General features: G+C 43.2%; 1 long non-coding RNA gene across 1 annotated transcript in view; it reads right to left on the reverse strand.

The window, feature by feature from the left end:
- LOC125917050 (uncharacterized) overlaps positions 1 to 12563 on the reverse strand; it is a 36283-nt gene extending 23720 nt beyond the window's left edge. Inside the window, exons 1-2 of the long non-coding RNA XR_007456085.1 lie at positions 12308 to 12563; positions 9232 to 9396 (exon numbers count right to left, since the gene is read on the reverse strand). This is a non-coding gene — a long non-coding RNA (uncharacterized LOC125917050). The remainder of the gene's footprint in view (positions 1 to 9231; positions 9397 to 12307) is intronic.
- Between the last annotated feature and the right edge of the window lie 9864 nt (positions 12564 to 22427).

Genomic DNA, 22427 nt, shown 5'->3' on the forward strand with positions numbered 1-22427 from the left:
CGTGGGCAGTCGGCTGTGTTGGTGCTGAGCTATCTAACTGCTCAAGTGAATCCATCATTGGGATCAAAGTCCCAACAGATGAGAAACAGGTGGCAGCCAGGCACCCCAGGGGCAGCCTTCCCATCACTTGTGAGAAACAGAAGGGTAGGTTGTGCTCTCTGTTCTAGAATATTCTCCTTTATTTTTTTATTTATTTTTCGTAAAATCTATTGTCAAATTGGTTTCCATACAACACCCAGTGCTCATCCCAACAGGTGCCCTCCTCAATGCCCACTTTCCCCTCTCTCTCACCCCCCATCAACCCTCAGTTTGTTCTCAGTATTTAAGAGTCTCTTATGGTTTGCCTCCTTCCCTCTCTGCAACTTGAAGAGGCACAAAGAGAAAGAAATGTCTGTCGGGAGAAACAGCCAATGCTACACGATTTGCTGTTGAATCTCCTGTTGAGTTGTTATTCTTATTACGTGCAGAAGCCTCTGAATTTGTCCATTTCTATCCGTCATTTTGTAGGAAATCCACAGCTCAGGATTACAACTTTTGCGGTGACAGAAGGTCGTGCAATGTTTACCTTCATTGATTGCTTTACTGCTCGGCATGTGTCACAAATTAATAATGATAATACGAAGAGTAGCCAACCTTTACTGACCGTTAAACCATTTCTATGTAAATCCTATGACAGGTACTATCATCATCCCCGCTTACAGAGGAGACGGTGGAGGTGGGGAGAGGCAGAATAATATGCCCAAGGCCGTATTTCTTGTACATGGTAAAACAAGGATTCAACCCCAGGTAATCAGAATCCAGAATCAATATTCTTGTTTTTTTTTATAAAAATTTTTTAACATTTATTTAAAGAGAGACACAGAGCGCGAGCAGGGGAGGGGCAGAGAGAGAGGAAGACACAGAATCCAAAGCAGGATCCAGGCTCCGAACTGTCAGCACAGAGCTGGACGCGGGACTCAAACCCACGAACTGCGAGATCATGACCTGACCGGAAGTCAGACGCTTAATGGACTGAGCCACCCAGGCACCCCCATAATCAATGTCCTTAACTGCTGTACAATAATGTAGAATGGAAGTAAAGTACATTTAAAAAAAAATTAAGAGGCAGGAAATCACTGATTTTTAAAACTACACTTAATCCCTTAATCAAATATTAATATACCTACTATGCACCAGGCACTCTGTTCACAGTATCTAATTTAATCCTCTGTGAACCAATTATGTTTACGGACGAAGAAAATGTGATTCAAGGAAGCTCTACCAGAGCAGAGGCACATGTAAACCCAGACTGAGCCCAAACATGACAGACTCCAAATCTCAAGCTCTTTTCACAAAGCCACCCTACCTCTTCCTTCTTTAAGGCAATCCTTTGCTACTAGGAATAAACTCGGAAAGAGAAAAACTTTGAAATAAAACTCACTGCTTAGAAGTTTAGAATTGGCAGAGAATTTTCTTCTTTTCTCTTTTCTCCCAGGCACAAAATGGCTCCGACTTCATAAGTGTCAATCTTAGTAATGGCAGGATTCAGGGCGTCTGGGTGGCTCAGTCGGTTAAACTTCCGACTTCAACTCAGGTCATGATCTCACAGTTTTTGAGTTCGAGCCCCGCTATGGGCTCTGTGCTGAAAACTCAGAGCCTGGAGACTACTTCAGATTCTGTGTCTCCCTCTCTTTCTATCCCACGCCCTCCCCTGCTCATGCTCCGTCTCTCTCAAAAATAAATAAACATTAAAAAAAATTTTAAAAAAAGGTAGGACTCAAGTGATTTGCTAGAAAGAACACCAGAAGTGAAACTAGTTACCCTTGGTCAAGTGGTGGTAGTGTTGGTATTCTCCTGTCTTCCTAACATAGACTTATAACTTGAATACCGTTTTTCACAGAACACAGAGAAGATGGTTAACGCTGACCATTTTCTCCCTCTCTGGATCCAGTGTGAGCCTGCACTGGAATATGAAAACTACCGCCCAGAAGTGATCAGTAAGACTCACAACTCCAAAGGGAAGGTGGTACGAGCCTGGGCTTAAAGACCCAGGCCTGACCTCAGAATGGCCACGACCCAAAAAACCCAGAAAATAACCAGTGTTGGTGAGGACGTGGAGAAGCAGAAACCCTTGTGCACTGTTCGTAGGAGTGCAAAATGGTGCAGCTGTTGTGGAAAATACTAAAAATAGGACGACTGTATGATACAGTAGTTCCGCTTCTGGGTATATACTCAAAAGGTCTCAAAGAAGTATTCGGATAACCATATTCACACCCGCGTCATTATTCACAACAGCCAAAATGTGGAGGCAACCCCAGTGTTCGCTAACAGGTAGATAAACGACATGTGGTGCAGACATATAATGGACTATTGTTCAGCCTTCTAAAGGAAGGAAATTCTGAGACATGGTTCATAGTGGATGAACCTTGAAAACACTACGCTAAGTAAAACAAGCCAGTCAGAAAATGACAAGTATAGTACGATTCCTCCTGTATAAGGTATGGCACCCAGAGTAGTCACATTTATCGAGACAGGGAACAGAACGGTGGTGGCTAAGAGCTGGGGCTAGTGGTGAATGAGGAGTTGCTTAATGGGAGTGGAGTTTCAGTTTTACTGGAAAAACAGTTACGGAGATTCGTGGCACATCGATGTGAATATACAGTACTTAACCCTTCTGAACTGTACCCTTGAAGGTGGTTAACATGGCAAGACTGATCCCATGTGTGTCTTACAACAATTCAAAAACAAGAACACAGGCTTGAACGTTGGTAAGAACTGCACATAAGTCCTGGCTTGCCTCTCCCACCTTCTGAATTTGTGACTTCAGTTATTTATGGAGTTACTGATGCTCAGATTCCTTGTCTGTGGAATAGGAATCATCACAGTACCTTCCTCACAGGGTTATGAGTGAGTGCAGGTAAGCTATCTGGCCTGGGACTTGGTCCATAATAAGCACTCCACGAATGCTGGTTTTGAGTCATGGCAGTAGGCACGGAATATTTAGCCAATGGCAGAATGAGTATTAGGAGAGGAAAAATCCCTTGTTGCCTCTTAAGATGTCACATGAGGTGGCATTTGTTGCCTTGTGGGATCTAACGGGGCCCAGGGCTGGGCTCACAACTTTGAAAGCTCAGAAACTGTCCTGCACCTACAGAAAAGACCACACGGACAGGACAAAGGAGACCAGTATATAAAACTAGAATGCCAGTTTATTAACAGCACACTTAAGAAGACTGAATAATCCTATTTTCTTCCTGTAGGCAGATTTGTATAGGAAGGCACATTATCAAAAATTGCCTGGTGAAATGTGGACTCCACAAAGGGAAGTAAATGAATCAAATTTATAATGGTACCAGGCTAAGGGAATTAGATGTGTTCATTTCCAAATAGGGATGGTCTTCAGGGTTTTTGAACTCCATCGGCCAAAGCACCCTCTCTTCTGGATGCACTCTCACGGCCAGTGTTGGGCTTCTGGACTTTGTTGTGCTCGCATGGCTGACCATTCCTAACCTCTGACTGGCCTACTGTTTCTCTGGCTACCTTGATGCTTTGGGGTAATTCCGCCTATCTTTTCTTCGACCAAAAAGATGTTGGGTTTCATTTAGCTATTATTTAACTTAGGTACTAGAGCAATATAAACTCTCATGTATTCTGTTTAGAAGCCTAACAAAAATCATTAAAAACATTCATTGAATTTTTATACACTGCTAAGGCAGTAACTGTCAAGATACACTGTCAAGTGAAAAACAGAGAAAGTGTCTACAATTTAAGAAGGTGACAAAAAATATGTGCATGTATTTGTTTATATCGTTAAAACAAAAAACCATGGGAAGAACAAACTGAAAACTGAAACAAACAAAATTCCTTAAATAGGTAAGAGAAGAAACAGGATGGAGAAGACAGAAGGTGAACTTCTCAGAACATACTTCTGTAGATTTGATTTTGTAAAGTAACTTACATAATTTTAAAACAAAATTAAGATTTTAAAATTCCAAAAAAAAAAATGAAAGCAAAGTGGAACAAATGCTCCCCAAAGGAGTATCCATTTGTTGGGAAAGCTGTACAGAGAGGAACGATTTCGGCTGGCTTTAAAACCTCTATTGGCCAGGGTGCCTGGGTGGCTCAGTCAGTTACACATCTGACTTCGGCTCAGGTCATGATCTCACAGCTCGTGAGTTTGAGCCCTACATTGGGCTCTGTGCTGACAGCTCAGAGCCTGGAGCCTGCTTTGGATTCTGTCTCCCTTTCTCTCTGCCCCTCCCCACTTATGCTCTGTCTCTGTCTCTCTCTCTCTCTCAAAAATAAATAAACAAAAACAAGTTTTAAAACGACTATTGGCATGTACATCCCCCAAGGGATATACCCATGAACAAAACAGCTGCAAAACTAGGACCACCACCACCGCCACCACAACTAAACTCCGTATTCGGTAATCATGGTGTTGGTGATAGCATTGGTACAATTATTATTAGACAGTTATATGAGTATCACAGGATAAAGCAATGAGTACTTACGTTGGGTTATTGGGACCTGGTATTTTCAGTGTGGAAGAAAGAAGTTACAGATGTTTAAGGTGGGTGATGGGTATGTGAGATTATTATACTGTTCTCTCTGCTTTTGTGTACGCTTGAAATTTTCTCTAATAAAAATTTTCCTTAAGAGAGTTAAAACAAAACAACTCATTGATCCTAATCTTCAGTGATGGCTCTCAAATAATTTTTCGTATTATCACATGGTCATGAATGTGGTACAAGTGACAGTGGGCCATGTTTACCCTCGGGTTTTCTTCAGGTGAAATGACTAAACAGCAAAGCAACTTTCTACGGAACCTTCAACGGTATAAAAAGATCATCACACTGAACAGGACATGCTACTACAAATTTAGCTTCCATGAGGGAGTGTGGCAAAAATAACCATGCTCTTCACATCTTAAAACGGTGCTTTTGCTCAAGGTTCCTATGCCTCCGGCCCCTTTCACTAAACACCTCCTCCCGACACGCATGCGACATGTGCATACTCCCGCCATCATGTTTACAACCCACTCCTGAGGAATTATCAATACGTAGATGAGATAGTCTTCTCCATCCATGGTGATGCTGTTCCACTCTACTGTCTGAAGTTGGAAGTGTGAAAATTTGGTACGATTACATTAAAATATTAAAACTGCTGTTATAAATAGCAAATACTCCTTCCCACTTGAGAGTTCTTTTCTTAGGAGAGTGGTTTTCAAACTTCAGCAGGCATCAGTATCACGCAGAGCTTATTAAGAAAACAGGTTACTGGGTCTTGCTCTCAGAGTTTCCAACTCAGGTCTGGGTTGAAGCTTGAGAGTTTGCCTTCTTAACAAGTTCCCAGATTTGCGGATGCTGCAAATTTGGGGACCACACTTGAGAATTATTATCCGAGAACATCTCTGAAAGCATATGTGTCCCCTGCTTCCTCCTAAGAACAAAGCCCCCTAATACTTTCCATAAAAAAGTTCATTATCTCCCATTTCTTTGATTTATATTTATCCCTTTGAATTCCATGACGCCTTCCACTGTTTTAATTATTATATAGCCTTTTTATCTGAAATTATCCTTCAAATGATACTTACTCAGAAATGTTCTCTATTAGGCTACAGGTGGCAGTTTGCCCCCATGTTCCCCAAATAACAATCAGACTAATTTTGGCTCCTTCCTATCCCCTTTTTCTAATCTTCTCTTCCTCCAACCAAACTGAAAAGAAGACAGGAATAATCATAAAAAGATGTTACCATACGCTGTTTCCACTAGCATAAAATTTCTTAGAGGACAGCAACCTTTTGCCTTTATTATCGCTTTCCTTTTCCATCATGCTGTGAGCATTTACCTATTACTATCTGAAAGTAACAAGGCCTGATTTCTATTAATATTTATAGAATTCAAAGCCCTGCCACAGGGTAGGCATTCATTCAATCCATTTTTGTCAAATAGAATATTTCAATCACAGAATCTCAGAGACAACCGAGGTTCGGCGAACATTGAGTGATAATGCAGAAGGTTACAAAAGCCTGTTACCGCCAACAGCAGGAGGCTATAATCTGGATCTCACGATGCCCACCCAGTCTGTGTTTCTTCCCCCAGTCTGTGTACCTGTCACCAGTTTTATCAAAAGACGTCAACAGGGCCTAAAATGAGACAAAACAACTCTAAAGTAGCACAGGGCTAAGTACTTACAGGATTATCAAATTCTCAATTAGGGTAATGCATTTACTATGGACAATAATTTTTTAACACAGTGTTTTGCTTTAAATGCTCTGACCTTTCCGGATTTCTTTACAAAGTGTATGGCAGGGGGCATCCTTCCAGAAAGACTCAGGAAAGCCTACACAATGCAGAAACCCATTCGGATGGGATTGGTCCTCTGGATCTGAACAGATGATCCTAATATATAGAGACGCACCCCCCACGCTGACCTCCGTAAATGTGTCCTGCATGAGAACGGCTGGAACAATGAACAAACCCACGACTATTAGTACCAGGTCATCTTCAGAGTTTTGCTCTTTCTAGACGCAACTAGATTTCAGGGAAATGGGAAACAACCGTTTGGTAGCTGTGTGCTATGTTCCAGGAACAGGATCAGGTGGTTTACAGGCACTCCAGAACCTATTCCTTCCAACGGCCCTATGAGATAGACATTATGATTCCCACGCATTATGATTCCAAATTAAGCTTGGGAGTTGCATGGCTCGGGTAAACTGGCAAGTCCAGATGCAAAGTCAGGTCTGTCTGACCCCAAGGCCATGCTTCATCCACGCAGGTGAGCTGATGTTTTCATTCGAGAGTTCCAGCACCTTTACGAGCGCTCACAGAGCTCCAAGTGCCGGAAGCATGGTTTTCACCTCTACCAACTACTTCTAAATTCTACGAAAATGTAGGTTGTTCTCTTCCTGCCTAATGTATTTTGGTTTCTACCATCAGCAACAACATTTCTAACATCAGGACAAATTCATTAAAGAAGGCTTTCTGGACCCCGAGCCTGGCGTATCTTTAAAAGCTGACAAATAATGAAGTGTAAAGCTATGCTCATTAATGTCCAGGAAGTCACACACGGTAACGAGAGACTTGCCTGATTTCTTCTCGACGCAAGCATCCGAACTGATAATCCCAAACCCTTTGGTTTCATGCATACTCTAAGACTCCTCCTCGAAAGCCAGGAGGGCCAGCACATCCTAGCAAGGATCTCGGACAGCCCAGGGTGGAGGGAGGCTGGTGGTGGGAACAGATGTCAACACATGTTCTAGGCTGGAGGCAGGGAGGAAGGCAGAGGGGAAAAGGCTGCTCCCCCACTCCCCGGAATTTAAATGGGGCTGCCCTTTTAGCAAGAAACAGTATAGTTAAGGAACTAACAGAAGGGCACTGCTTTTCTTGGTTTACGATAATGTTTCCGAACACTGTCCTTTTCCACGGACACACGTTGATGGGATTACGTCCGGCAGGGTCTTTGAGATAATAGTTTGCCCCCTACTGCCATGTGCTGTGAAGTCCTTTGCATTGTGGCAATTTATTTTCTTTTAATTTTGATTTATTTTTATTTTATCATTCAGAGAGAGAGACCGTGAATGGGGGAGGAGGGAGAGACAGACAGAGACAGGGAGAGAATCCCAAGCAGACTCTGTGCTCGGTGCACAGCCTGACGTGGGGCTCCATCCTGTGACTCTGGGATCGTGACCTGAGCCCAAATCAGGAGTGGGATGCTCAACCGACTGAGCCACCCAGGCGCCCCTCACTGTGGCAATTTTAAAGTCAACCTTGTAATACACGCTCTGTAGAAAAGCAAACAACAACTACCACAGACCAACTTCCTTTAAAAATTTCTGAAGTATTGGGGCACCTGGGTGGCTCAGTCAGTTAAGCATCCGACTTCGGCTCAGGTCGTGCATGGTTGGTGAGTTCGAGCCCCGCGTGGGGCTCTGTGCTGACAGCTCAGTGCCTAGAGCCCAGAGCCTGGAGCCTGCTTTGGATTCTGTGTCTTCCTCTCTCTCCCTGCCCCTCCCCCACTCACTCTCTGTCTCTCTGTCAACAATAAACAAACATCAAAAAAAATTTTTTTTTAATTTCTAAAGTATTAGCTAACACATCAACAGCCGACTCTCTAGCAGTAAAATTTAAATTCTGGATTCTACTGTTCCTTCCGGGTCATCCATCCCAAACCCCAAGGATTTTTTTTTTCTTTTTTTTAACAACAGCAAACATTCATGGTTGTGCTTATCCAGTATTAGAGTTCACTCCTTGTTGAGGACGACACACAGTTGGCGGGGCCGTGACAGAGGCTGGTGTGCGTCATTCCATTATCAGTCAGATGGCTGTGCACAGACATTTGTCAGGCTCGTGAGAGGTGTCACTCATGTTTGGACACCAGAGTCCATCACCACGTTAAGTGAGAACGGAGATAAGAGGGCCCTCTTTGTCACTACTCTCAAAGTCTAATTAACATGCCATTGTGACTTATTTTCAGGGGAAAGATAATACGCGTACTTAAACAATTGTGGAATTGTATGGTCAGATAAATATCACTTCTCCCTTTTTCCGCATGTGAAGTCATGGCTGCGTATTTTTTCTGGAGTGCTTAACAATTGTGTTGGAGAAAGGACATCAAATGATGCTTGGAAATGTGACACACATTTTCATTTCACACTCCATCAGCTTTTACAACTGTAGCTCAATGAAATGTAAGAGAGAGGTTGGCAAACAGCCATATTTACACCAAGGTATAAAACAAGGGTCAGGTTACTTTTTTATAGAAAGAAAAAAAATTGTCTAATTTTCACTCCACGTGACCAAAGCAGATATTCAACGGACGCCCTACAGAAAGGTCCCTAACCGCACACACCGGATGGACACAGTTTGGTGCCTGTTCAACTGCGGCTTTTGACTGCGATAAACAGCTTTGTAAAGCATGAAAATGTCCCTTTCCTCACCCCCTTCCACTCGGGATCTGCTGACACCGAAATATACCAGTCAGATGGTCCTCAGTGTTCCATCTTCCACCTGAAAATACTGCCTCCTGCCCTCCGCCTCTGGCCCGGAAGCAGAAACAGCTATTCGTCTCCAGGCATCGGCAAAAATGCATCTTCCTAATTCAGATTTCAATCTGTCAGAAAGGATTAAAGCCTCGTGCGTGCATAAAAAGGGAACTCCAAATGATAAGGGAAACGTGGGCTGGAGACACGGTGCTTCTACAGCTGCTGTTTTGCCAGCAGGGTAGAGAGGAAAGCGTCTTTTTACTCACCTCTGGCAAACCCGAGACTTCTCCCTTCGCTAATGGTTTGCTGATGGATGGCGTGTATACTCTGGCGTCTGATACCGGCTGCCCTTTCATAAAATGTTTTCCTGATTCATAAATGTCCACTTCGATCATCTTCCCCATGAATGTGAGGTCCTTTGGCACTAAAACCTTGAAAAAAAGTTCAGAAGGCTTAATTTTTTTTTTTTTTAAGTGAACATCAAATCTCAGAACCGCTTCAGATCTATAGAATCCCTGCCCAGAAGGCAGAGGCTGTCTGTACACCTCGCCCCCAGTTTTCCTAGCGTGAGTGTCCTATCATTAGTAAGATATATAATTAGCAAGCCAATACTGATGTGCCACTGTTAACTGAAGCCCACACTGTATTATTCAGATTTCGTCCCCTAAGATCCTTTATTTCCCGCTCTGAGATCCTGTCCCAAGTAGGCTCCATCTTGCAGCTGCTCAAGGACCTGCAGATCTCCGGCAAGGAAGGCATTTCTGGAAGGAGCTTCCTGCCGGGCGGCAGACAATGCTCTCTCATTGCGGGACGCCTGCTGTCCTGAGGCATGTGGTAGGCAGGCCCGGGAAATCCCCCAGCAATCAGCCAGTCACTTTTGGACAGGCCTTTGATATTCTGCTCTTGGCTGTCCCAGGCGATGAAGAAAACGGAGACAACACTGATGAAAGCCTTATACTTTTAATACCTGCCAAGGCAGCTGTCAGAAGAATGGCTTGAGTAGACGCTTCAAATCAAAGGCCTGCACGTTTATGTGGATGTGAGCGTGTGCGAGCGCGTGGGCGTGTGCTTTGGTTGGGGGCGGGGGAGGCAGGGCAAGAACGCGTACAAGCGGCCTTCTTAATATCCCAAACGCTGGTGTTTGCGGCTGGATGACTCCTGGAACTAAGGGTTCCTGTTCCCTGCCTTCCCTCTGTTATCAAATGCATCCAGGTTCCACCTGCATCCAGGATCCCCTGCTCGAGTTGACGGGAAACTGTCGGCCGGCCGTTCGAAGGTGTCTGATGGATAGTACTGGTTTACCTCGACAGATGCCTCGCTCCTTTGGGGACCTGTCGCCGGTTTGCACGCAGTGTGTTTCCCTCACGCTTCTACTTCAGAGCCACAGCTGCGTGCCAGTCTTTTTAAGGTGGGATCCAAAATAAATAGACTAAATTCTAATCCAGCAATCCTTTGATATCTAGATACGATCTCCCCTGCTGGAACGCATCTCACTTGGAAAAAGAATGCCTGTGAAATCTTTGATACGCTTCCTTGTGGACACCAGCAAGTCACAGAGGCGCTGGCGGTCCCCAACCAATTTCTCTGGGATCTCGGTCTTTCCGGGTTTGGTTCTTTCATGACCACTGAGCATGCGGCTTCATCCGACGGTAGGAGAAAGGTCACCTGGGCGGTGAATGACTCACGGCAAGCCCAGGAACTACAAGGCTTCAGTATCAGAATATGAAAGCCCTTTTACATCGGTTTTCATAAAACAAGGAAATCTCTGGAGTAAACCGTCTCTGAGAGATGTGGTGCTATTCCGGGGGAAAAATAACTCTCCTTGATCTGCTGCCTTGATCTGAATGAAGGGCTCAGTGTTTTTTTTTTTTTTTTCCCCTCCAGTTTTAATAATTGGAAAAAGCCCGACTGCTTTAAATTGGAGGAAACAGCTAATGAGGCATGCCATTGCCTTTAAAATGAAGGGGAAAAAAGTTCCCCGCTGAGGCAAAAACCCAGATGGCAGAGAAAAGAGAGGGAAGAGGCGACCAAAAATACAATCGAGTTCCTCCCCGGGGCTGAGCAGGTTGGCCTGAATAGGAAAATGGCTCTCTGGAGGCAACTAATGAGATGGAAAACGGGGAAGGAGTGCGGGGGACACCTCCTTGCTGTCGTTTCTGCCGGGCCTGGGACAGAACAGGACGGGTTTCCCGTGGGCCTTGACAGGAGCCTCCCAAGTCTCCGGGGGCTGCGGGGCCCCGGGTGGGGTTATTCCATGTGGAGCACGGGTGCGGTGGGGGAGGGGAGTAGGGGGAGGTCGGGGAGGGGGGCGCTCCAGCTACTGCCGCTCTGCTGTCCACCACGGGCAGCCAGCCTCCCCGGCCTCCCTCTCCCTGACTTGCCCACAGCGGCCTTGAGGGGCTTCCCGAGCTCTGATTTCAGCCATGAGCCACAGAAAAGAAAATTCACTCTTCATCTGATGAGAAAGGAACAAAAAAAGTAGGAAAACCCATCTGATATTAAGACAAGTGAACACAATCCAGGAGGGACCCTCGAAATCCCTAGGCCCGTGGGACAGTGTCCCATGTAGGAGGGGAGACACCATGTCTTTTTGGGCCCTTCCCAGGACCACCGGGGGAAGCAGAGTCCCAAGTGCTGAAACAGGAGCCTGGCTGGCTCCGGGGGCGGCAAGGTAGGCCAGCTCATTGGGGGGGGGGGGGGGCGGGCAGCCGTGAGTGGGGGGCCCTTCGAGCTGGCCCTCGAAGACGACTCTCAAAGTGAAGCTGTTTTGATCCCCATACTGGTCTCCAGAGTCAGTCACACTGTTTGAGTTGAAACCACGGAACGGACTCTTTTCCCTTTGCCCAGCATTCTTATCAAGGTGGAAATTAAAAAAAAAAAAAAAAAAAATACTAAAACTAAACACAACTCAAAAAACAACCAGGCGACCGACCCCTGAGTGAGCGCTGGGACAGTGAGAGGAAATCCCGGCCCTTCCAGGCTGATGTCGCCCGTGCAGACATCCTTCCTGTTCTCTGGGCAGGACTTTCCCCTGTGCCCTGCCAGGCTGCGGAATTCTGGCAGGGGGAGCTGCCTCCTGAGCTCCCACAGCCTACAGCTGGTTCCGTCTAAGAGTAATGAGGAGTAAAACACAGCTACTCCTTTGTGGAGGTTGTTTTGGAGACTGAGCCACCGAGATAGCCCCCGTTAGTCTAGCTAGCTGGAGGCTGTAAAACAGCCTTGCGGTGACAAGATTCTACCACCTTCCATCCCTTTGAAGTTCCTTTTGCTTGAAGTGGTTTACTTCACAACCTTCTCACTCTGGAGAAAGCGTTGAGAACTTAATGCAGAAGTGTCTCTCACCTGCTCATAGAATCGATTGTGTGCGACATAGAACTTGGAATCAAAAGATTCTTCTGTCACTAACACTTGTTGTCTTTCACCAATCTGTGGAGACAAGGGGAGAAAAAAAGAAATGGTAAAGACAGAAACCTGAGAATCCCAAAGAAAACTGCCCGCCCAAAGAGTTCTGGATCAGTAGGCAGTGTCCTCTTGGACTGAAAGCAGACTCCGGATTGCTACTCACTGAACAGCTAATACAGGAAGCATTGATTCACCTTTCCTGAAAGACATTAAGTATGCGCTAATACAAAAGGAGCATAGCATGAAATCTTATTTCCTTACCTAACTAAGAAACAAAACTCAGCTTCCTCTTTCCACGTAAGAGGAAGTTAATTAAGGCGTCTAAGACACACAAAAGTCTCATAAGTATCACTTTGTCTCTTGAAGCAAAGTTGCAAAACAAGCCAGGACAAGCTGCTTCTAATCCAAATTCATGAAAATATTTTCGCAATGGTAAAGAGTAGTAATAAACATTAATTTGAGTTATGACGGATGTCACACTGAAGAAAATGCCTCAAAAACTAGTCATTAAGTCCTTGCATCTAAACATGTCACGCATTGCATATGATTCTGAAATTACCGATTAAATTCGTATAGCTATTTACTTATTATATACATTTTTCTCTCTCCTAAGAAACTGTTTCTTCTTTGTTGAAGCCATGACCTTATGCTCACTGGTTTGTTTGTTTTTTAAGAAAGACAGAAAAAATATGGGACTGTTAATTCTCTACAGGATCAATCTACATTTATGATCTAAGTGTGTATCTTTAATAACCAAGAAGTTAAATCAACCAAAACATCAGTTAAAGAAATGTGACTAGTCTACAAACTTCTACCAATTCCAAGTTTATTCCACTGCTAAATGCAACATTTAAAGTATCAATTCTTTTTTTTTTTTCATAAGGTTGTCAAAACGTCTGATGTAGTAAACTAGCTGGATTGAATGACTGTGCCCCAAATTATTTTTGCCTTTGCTACTTGATAAAGACAACCCTCCATTATTAAAAGCACATGGACAAGAAGATTTTTAAAAAGCAGTCCCTATTCTCAGATATAGGGACCTGTCACCATGTTCAGGCAGTTAGCATTTAGGAAACGTAAACACAGCTGCACTCAACAGACCACCTAATAATTAGAAACAAAACAAAACACCAAACACCCCTCTCCGACACACAATGCCAATGCCTAAACACACTGCAATTTACTATCTTTTTTACCACCTCATTCAAAATGTAGCCCCCTTAGCCAAAGGTCGTAAGGTCTTGAGGATGATCCTTATCAAAGCCTTATTTCACTCCCTGAAAACGAATGGGAAGTTGCTGCAACATTAATCTCTTTTAAAAATCAAGTCACAACAAAAGAAAGTCTCCCCAACTGCGACTTTGAATGGGAATGGCTCTGTTTATTTAAAAAGACGGATGGATACTGGGTTTCACTGAAGTATATTCTTCTGGAAGAAAACTTAGAATGTTTATACACAGTTCACAGTGTGAGTTGCTTATAACTTAAGCTAAGTATCTGTCAATGGTTCTTAAGGAAATCTGCAATTACACTTGATCTCACATTAAGTTTTTGGGAAATTAACAACAATATGAGACTGCAGAGTCACTGAAAACGTAGGCTGCTTCTTTCCTCTTGTTTGTATGAATGTGGACGGCTGTAGTCATCATCTCTGGGCTGTTCTATTTTACCTGGAGGTACTAACAATGATAGCAATACATACACAGAGCTTGAAAGGCTTGCTATGTTTGTACAGTAGAGGGAAAGGCTTTCGATCATCCATCAGAGAACTCTTTGTAGGTGAGTATTTAACTATCATTCGCCAAAGGGATGCAGGAAAACAGCTACGTGCAGTGATTTACGGCGGCAAACATCTCTGCCTTGTGTCCCCCCGGCCACAGATTCTGTCTCACTGGTGAGGCTCCTAAAGTTCCTCAGAAGATACTTAGCAAAAAATGAGCCTAAGAAACTAGGACTTTTATCAAAAGCTGCTGCAATCTATCCCAACCCCCTGAAAAAACCAACAAAAACAAGAATAAATGCTCTCATACATAAAGAAGATATACAGAATACAGATACACAGAATGAAGGTGCAATGAAGTGAATATCAATAAGAGAAGTGACTATTTGAAGGAACCTTAAAAACACCAATGACGCCAAGGAAGGAGGGAAGTTCAGGCAGGACCCCCTCGAAGAGGCAATTTTGCCTTGGTGACAATAAGGGAACTTATGGACCAAGGGTTTGCTTATAAGGCTCAAATCTTTCTCTAAATGAGCTACCTCGCCCTCTGCTTTCCAACTGTTTTCTCCCCAACCTCATAGGATAACCCAGCATGGTTAGAGACCCATATATAACAAACAAGATTTAGGGTAATTGTCCTGATTTGCCTTAAGAATGTCTCTGCCAACCAGCAAGGTTGTCCCGGTCTGGGGCAGAAGTTGGGGGGTCGGGGTGGGGGGAGGGCAGGGAAGCAGGGAATCTGGAGAAAAAGGGCAAAGCTACAGATATCCTCAGGCCATGAGGACAGCCACGGCCCAGCTATGTATTGTGCTAAAGGCAGAGAGAATCCACTGGAAGGGATTCGTGTGTTTTACCGACGGAGAATGATGGAGAATACACTGTGTCTCATCCGAAATTCTGCGACATCTACGTTCACCCGACATTCTGATATTCTCCTCTGGCTACCTCACCATCATTGACAGGAATGCAAGGTTACAGCACTGGCTTAAGACAAGTCTTCTGCAGAAGAACTTAACACAAAGATGGCTTGTGCTATTCAAGAAACGATCAAACTCCCCAGAATATGTAAGAGGTTAAAGTAAATGTTTGCACAAAGATCGTGACCAGGAGCGCAAATTAAGATGCCAGTGGAATTGTGAGCCCGAAGCATGGTTCCGAGGCAGCTTCCAGATGGGGGGAACATTCAAGGACAGGAGGGAAGGGGGCACTTGGAAGTGTGGGGAGAAGCAGGGGTGCAGAGTTCTAGCAGAACTTAGGAGAGAGCATCTCAGGGAGGGTTATTCAAAAACACTAGCTGCCACATGTTTGACAGGATCACACGTAGATGCTGGGGCGGGGGGTGGGGGGAGATACGGGGTCTGAGCAGATTATTTTTTTAAGATAAAAGAGATGTGACTACGTTTTGGGTTTTCACATTCCTTGTCACAAAATGGAGGGGTGGGTGAAACTGGCTGCAGGTGGGTAGAGGAGAGTCAGGCTGATGAGGAAGTGGGTCATAACACGTAAAGGACCTTTCAGTTCCAAAGTTCTAGGTCACTCTTCATGGTAGATCGGCAGGCTAGGGCCTGGTGAGCCCGAGAGCTTTCCGATGGAGGAAACACGAACTCTACACCCAGGCTTGCTTTCCTTAAAGTAAATATACGCTTATGGCCCTCTGCAAATTTACAGCTACTTTCTTGCTGCACTTAAAGTAATGTGATCTCTAATGCACACCAAAGAAATAGTTACAAAGTCTCTCAATAAGCTGTCTAGTGACATGAGTCTAAAGAAGCCGGTCAAAATCTTCCCAGCAAAGCCCTTGTTTTATAATCCTAACAGAGACAACGCTTTTGCCTCGGATTGTCTTTATAGGTATATAATCTGTACAGTTGAGTAACTAAAATGTGCATTTAATTTCTTCAACATTTTTTTTAAATTATTTTTTAAAGCTTATTTCTTTTTAGAGAGAGAGAGTGAGCACATGGGCAGGGGAGGGACAGAGAGAGGAAAGAGACAGAGACTCCCAAGCAGGCTCACATTCTCAGTGCAGAGGCTGACATGGGTGGGGCCCAATCTTATGAACCGTGAGATCATGACCTGAGCCGAGATCAAGAGTTGGACACTCAACTGACTTAGCCACCCAGGTGCCCCTAATTTCTTCAACATTTGAGAATCTAGGAACTTGGGCTGGGAAGTTAAGGATTTCTATGGGAAACTCAGATTCCTTTTACCAAGTCTGACCTTGATGACATTGGTACAAGGGGCTGTCATCAGTCCTGGCACCTGCTCTCCCAAGTGGGCCCACTTTGTCTTGTATTCATCAAATGTCCGCATAGAAAGCTGTTTTCCTAGGGTGTGCAGAACTTGGTCCATTGTAACCTAACTTTAGAACGATGTTTTATGAAAAATGAATTATAAGAACAGTCTCGTAAAACCATTCTTCTTCCATTTCACAGACCGTGTCACCAAAGTGAGGGATGGGTATAGAACAAGGACTCACAAGACCCTGCATTCCTGGCCATCTCCCAGAGCCGATGTGAAGGAACGCGCGAGAGGCACAATTCTCCAGGCCTTGTTGAAAGGCTGGTAGAAAGGTTCTCCGAGTTATTTGTTTATTTATTTACCCACAGAGGCAGAGGTTCCCTAAATAGACCAGGAAGGTAAGAACCGGGCGCAGGTCTGACAATCTCAGATTCCACAGATAGCGCCGGCAAGATGTGGTGATTTGGTCAGTGGCACGGACAGAGAGCAGAAAAGGAAGTCTTGGAACCAGAAGGCCATGCTACCTGGTGCCTCCTACTTAAGTGCTAGCTGGACAAAGGGGACGGCGTCAAAGATCTCATTCGGCTGTGCATGACTTGCCCCTGGGTAGAGAAACATCTGTGACAAACAAAAAGCAGGGTTTTAAAATTCAATTTTTGGGTAGAATTTTTAGTACGTTACATCATCAGCTAGCTGTGTTATTTGTGTCACATCTATGTTTAAACTTTCCTAAGTGCCTGAAGTTGTGAGAAACATCAGTTCTAACCATATGCCCAGATGACACACGTGAAACACGTGCTTGCATTGAAGAGCAGTGGTTTCCAACAGAATTTGGTTGCTGAGTGAATGCTCATTCAAGTCTGCTCTATTTCTCCATTCGTCCTTGGAAAGTTCCTACGGGGCTTTAAATCCTCCAGGATTTAGAGAGAGAGACTGAACAGAATCACTTGAAGGCAGGCAAGCAACACAACATTAAACAAAGACATTAGACTATGTGGACTTTTCCCTGCAACTCAGGACAAGTGTTACTTATGAAGGATTCCCTGCACTTGAAGAAGTAAAAGGTTTCTTTGAAACTCCTGTATATGACTTTAAGTGTAAACTATATGTAAAGTTTATTTCTTTTTATTAGTCCCCCCCCCCCCACCCCTCATTTCTATTTCACTTTATACAGAGAACCTGAGAGAAGGTTTGGAAAAGAAATTCCAATTCCAGTCTCTAACCTAACTGGAGGGTCAGGTTAGAGAGACCTCAATATTTCAGTGTAACTGCTCAGGGTCCAAAAAGCATTCACAAAGAACAAATATGTATTTGAGGACCACTGTAAAAGAAGTACTTATTTCCTGAAACAGTTAATAGGAAGGTAAAGAAATTATTTTGTTTCCTCCGAAAAGTTTCCAGAAATTAATTTTTCTGTCCAGTTGCCTTAGGGGGAAAAAGGAGATTAGAACACATCTATCAAAAGCTCTCGTAATTATTTATATACCATTCCTAATAAACCTGAATATTATCTCTGTTTTTCCTATGAAATAGTCCAACATTCCATTTCTGCAGGTAAGCTGTTGAGGGTTTTTTGTTATTTTTCTTTGTTTTCTTGTTTTTTGTAGATAACAAAATACAGTTTTTCCACCTGACTGGTTTCTGAATGCATGACTCTGGAAAATGTCAAATGTCTTTCTTTAGCTGCAGTCAAATTAGTTCCCCCCACCACCCCCCACCCCAAGCTGCCTGGAACATGTTAAACACAAGGCTGTGACCCTAAACTCTGAAATAATATTTCTAGTGTCTGTGCAAAAGCCTGCCCTCACATACACCTTTAGACTAATTACTGCAGTGTAATGTTGCCAGCGAACCACTGTAATTACACTTGGAGAAAAGTGTGGTCTTGTTCTCTCCTAGCTAATGAAAATGATAACCTTTCCAGTTTGATTCATCATTCACAACAGGCAGAGCATGTGATGCCGGGTCTCCAGGGTATACGGTAATTTTCCTGACTGTTTATGCACACTCCCGTTTTCTGGCCGTGCAGAAGCTGGAATGAAAGAACCAGGCACACTAATGGTAAAAACAGTCGACAGTAATAACAGCAATAACATTAAAATTTAATATCATCCTTACTCAACAGTTCCATTCTCTAATGAAAGGGCCACGACACAGGAATGTGTGTCAAAAATGATGATAGCCCAGAAAACAAGTAATGAGACTCCAAGTCCATCATACTCAAAATCCTTGCCGTCAGTTTATTGGTCTACTTACAGATTCCTGAGAGACGCTGGACGGTTTATTCTCAAAGGGGCTGACTTATATCGGGCTCTTAGACACTGACAGAAAATACATGCTATTAGAGTTTTTCAAAGCAGTATCTGCTAGGTGAAAAACCATATATTGTTTAGCTCTACTTATTAGTAGGAAAAAATACATTCAGTAGGGAAAAAAAATGTTCCCCTGGGGTAGAATATCCACACCTTTAAGTATTTCATCTATGCACATCCATTAATTACCCTGAGTATCTTTGTGATGTTATTGTTCCTTCTTCACGTTTCAGAAGAAACAGGAAGAAAACGGCAAAAAACAATTTTTGGCTCTTCGCAAAAGCAGTGATGCAATATAAAGAGATCAGACCCAAGGTGGTTCTCTTGAATCAAATCGGACTGTGACATTCCTTCTAACAACAGCCCTGTGCCCTGTCTTCTTCAGTCCCTGGCTGGGTTTTTTTCCAGCCATGTGCCCACTCTACCATGAGAAAAGACAACCTAAGGGAGTCTCTTCCCAGTGAGAGATAAAATCCCATTCTTAGTAACAGAGCTATTGTCACCTGCTGGCTGAGAGCCAACAGTCATAGTACAGTAACTGTGCTTTATTGATCTGGTTAAAATAATTCTCCGCAGCAAATAGTTCCATGATAAATGCCAATCAGATCCCTTTCCAGCATTAGAAATGCAGACCTGTGTGCTAACTGAACTTCCAATTCAAAAAACAACCAAGTTTTAACTACCTGCCTGTACATTTTTGGTATTCTAGAACATTCTAAGGTGTTACCTATAATGCTTTTGTGGAATTAAAAAACAAAAACAAAAACAAAAAAAACTGTGTTAAAAACATAGAACATGAGATCCACTCTCTTAACAAACCCGAACGAGTTTCCCTTTCTTGTCGCAGACCCGGAACAAAGTATGTTAGATCTATTTTTCCTGCATCAGGTAAGCTCGACAATGCCCAGGCAATATAGGAAAGTGCTCAACATTTAAAACTTATCTCAAGTCCCAAGGCCAGATGTCGCCAGTAATATCTATCCATGAGATCTTATTAATGGGATGACTAAATGAGACCACTATGAGATGTTCTGTGGAACCCTTTTTTATTTAATAGTCCAATTCTAAGGCTGGACAATTATCTCCATCCCATTCACTTCCACCTTCCTGATCTTTTCACACTGGCCTCTCCCAGTCATTCCTCAGCACATCCGGGTCAATCTTCTTTGATGAGCTTCTCTTAAAGGCACAGAAATGGTCACACTTACCAGCTCAGAACTAATTAACAGACCACCTTTCCTGGAGGAAAGCATCTTTAGGATTTTTGTTTCACTGACAACACAATAAATTAGCCAGATGACACAGATAAAGAAAGAGAGGCCACTGAGTTTTAGAGATCTAGCGTTTATGTAATTCTAGTGATGTGCAGGGATTACCTGCCACTCGCCCTCACCTCTTTCCTCAAGAACCTCATTCCGGAAGTACTGCGTGAAGACTGCTGAGAGCCAGGTGACTTCATTCTCCTAAACACGACTGCAGTGTAAGACTCAGAAGAATTCAAAGAAAGCTCCGGACATTTGGAGGAAAAATGGTACGGGCCTGGTCTGCAGGACACCTTGCAGTTTTCTCCGGGGTGAAAGGCTTCTTTTCAAACACTACATTATAGGCAAGGATGGATAAGTTCTAGTACACCCAGACTCTAAATGTGAATTTTTGGAATCATCAATTTTAGAGCTGGCATGGGTGGAAGAATGAATAGATCATTTAGTTCAAATACATCATTTTATAGATGAGAAAACTAGGGCTCATTAGAGATTAAGTGACATGGCCAGAGTCATACAGCCCGTAATATTCATCCATCACATGAAAAATGGATTTTATACTGACAATTGTTTTTAGGCAAGTGAGTTACTGAATAACTCTAAACCCGCACCACCCAGCACAGTGGCCACGAGCCCTTAAAAATGTGGCAAATCCCAACTGAGAGGTGTTGTAAAATACACACTAGTAAAAAACACACAGCAGATTTCAAACATTTAACATGAATAAAAGAATGTAAACTATTTCATGAATTTGGTATTGATTACATGCATATATTTTTGACAGATTGAGTCAAATCGAATATATTCTTAAAATTTACCTGTCTTCTTTCTTTTTTTAGTGTAGCTACCAGAAAATTTAGAACACGATCTGCGGTTCACAGGACATTTTTATTGGACATGGCTGCTCTAGACCATTATTATGTAATTTTTAAGGATTTAACAGAAATCCATTTCACTGGTGATTTAAAAAAATTTTTTTAACTCACCACAAACATTCTTAATTTTGGTAATCATATAGATGCAACAATTTAATTTTAGGAAAGAATGCACACATATCTATAAGTTATAAAGGTGGGAATTGTGAACTGGGAAATTCCTCTTTTTGATCTTTATTCTTGCTTCCGTTTTTCTGGTCCATCACAGGCTCCCCCATAGCTAAGGCATGACCAACTTGCTTGTTTGTTTGTTTTGTTTTGTTTTGTTTTGTTTTGTTTTTTGGGAGATCCAGGCAACCAAGGGGAGGCCATCTAAATTTCCCATTTCGTGTGGCTGCAAAGCAGCCCTATAAAAACAAAACAAAACAATGGTGTTTCGACTAAAAAGGCAGAGATCGAGCATTCTCAAATTCATATCTAAAAATGCCAAATAATGAATGTCCGAAATGCATGCCACCTTTGGTAAGATAAACCTTTCCTTACCGACCCTGTTACGGAAGAACTCTGCATAGACGTGAGTAATAAATAACACATGCACTATATCCCACCATCTTTCCCCCATTTGCCAGCCAGGATTGAGGCTGAGGAAGCAGAAAGGATTAAGCAGAAATCAAAGGCAGCCAAGTGCTAATGGTGTCTAATTAGCATAACAAAAGACACTGCCACAATCTTTCAGCAGTGGGCAATACATCTCATTAAAGAAGACTGAATAACAATTATTCTCTCCCGCTCCCCCCATACCTCTTGGTTTAGCTCCGGGAGACCCTGAGAGCTCGGTTCCAGAGCCTCTGCTTTATGGGCCAGGCATTCAGGCTGCAGGGGAAAGAGCCTACTTGTATTACTGTGCACCTGCATCTCTGTGATTTATTCTGATTTCCTCTCCTGCCGTGAAAGTGCAGCTTCTTCAAGCACATACAAGTCCTGCTAGGCAGTTTATAGGTATAGAATACTGAGGAATGGCAATGCTAACAAAACAACAACAGCAAAAAAAAATGAATGCTAGTTCCCCCCTAAAATGTCTTTATTTAAAGAAAATTGATCTATTTGTCTCTCTTTGTCTATTCTGTTTTTCCCCTTTAATGTTACTTCACTGTCTCAGAGGTGATGAAGGTAAACGGAAATTTTACCAAATTTTATTGCAACCAGTCATTAGCTGTGGGCATGCGCACACGCCTGCACGTGCACGTCGTGGAACTTAAATGGGAGCAGTCTGATTCAAAACGACCCTCTGTCCCTATTTCCTCTCGGTGATACAGGACGAAGAAAGTACATATAAAATTCAACCCTAAAAAACTGTGGTTGCAGGTGGACACGGTAGTTTTTGTATAGCAGGTGGGGGGTGGTTTTATATGAAATTTAAAGCAGGAATAAAGATTCTACTTAAACCAAGAATAAAAAGAAAATCCTCTTCCACAGTGATCACTAAGGAAGATGAAAGCTTCAAGTAATCCCATGTACTCTTTCTATCAATCTACTTTGGAGGAAGGGCTGAGTGGGGAGGAAAGAGAAAAGGGCACAGTCATTTAATACAAACAACTGCCAATTCTGAGCTTTATTTCTTGGTCAGTAACACCTTTCAAAAAGGAATCT

The sequence above is a fragment of the Panthera uncia genome, unplaced genomic scaffold, assembly GCF_023721935.1.
Source record: "Panthera uncia isolate 11264 unplaced genomic scaffold, Puncia_PCG_1.0 HiC_scaffold_1429, whole genome shotgun sequence".
Lineage (NCBI taxonomy): Eukaryota > Metazoa > Chordata > Mammalia > Carnivora > Felidae > Panthera > Panthera uncia.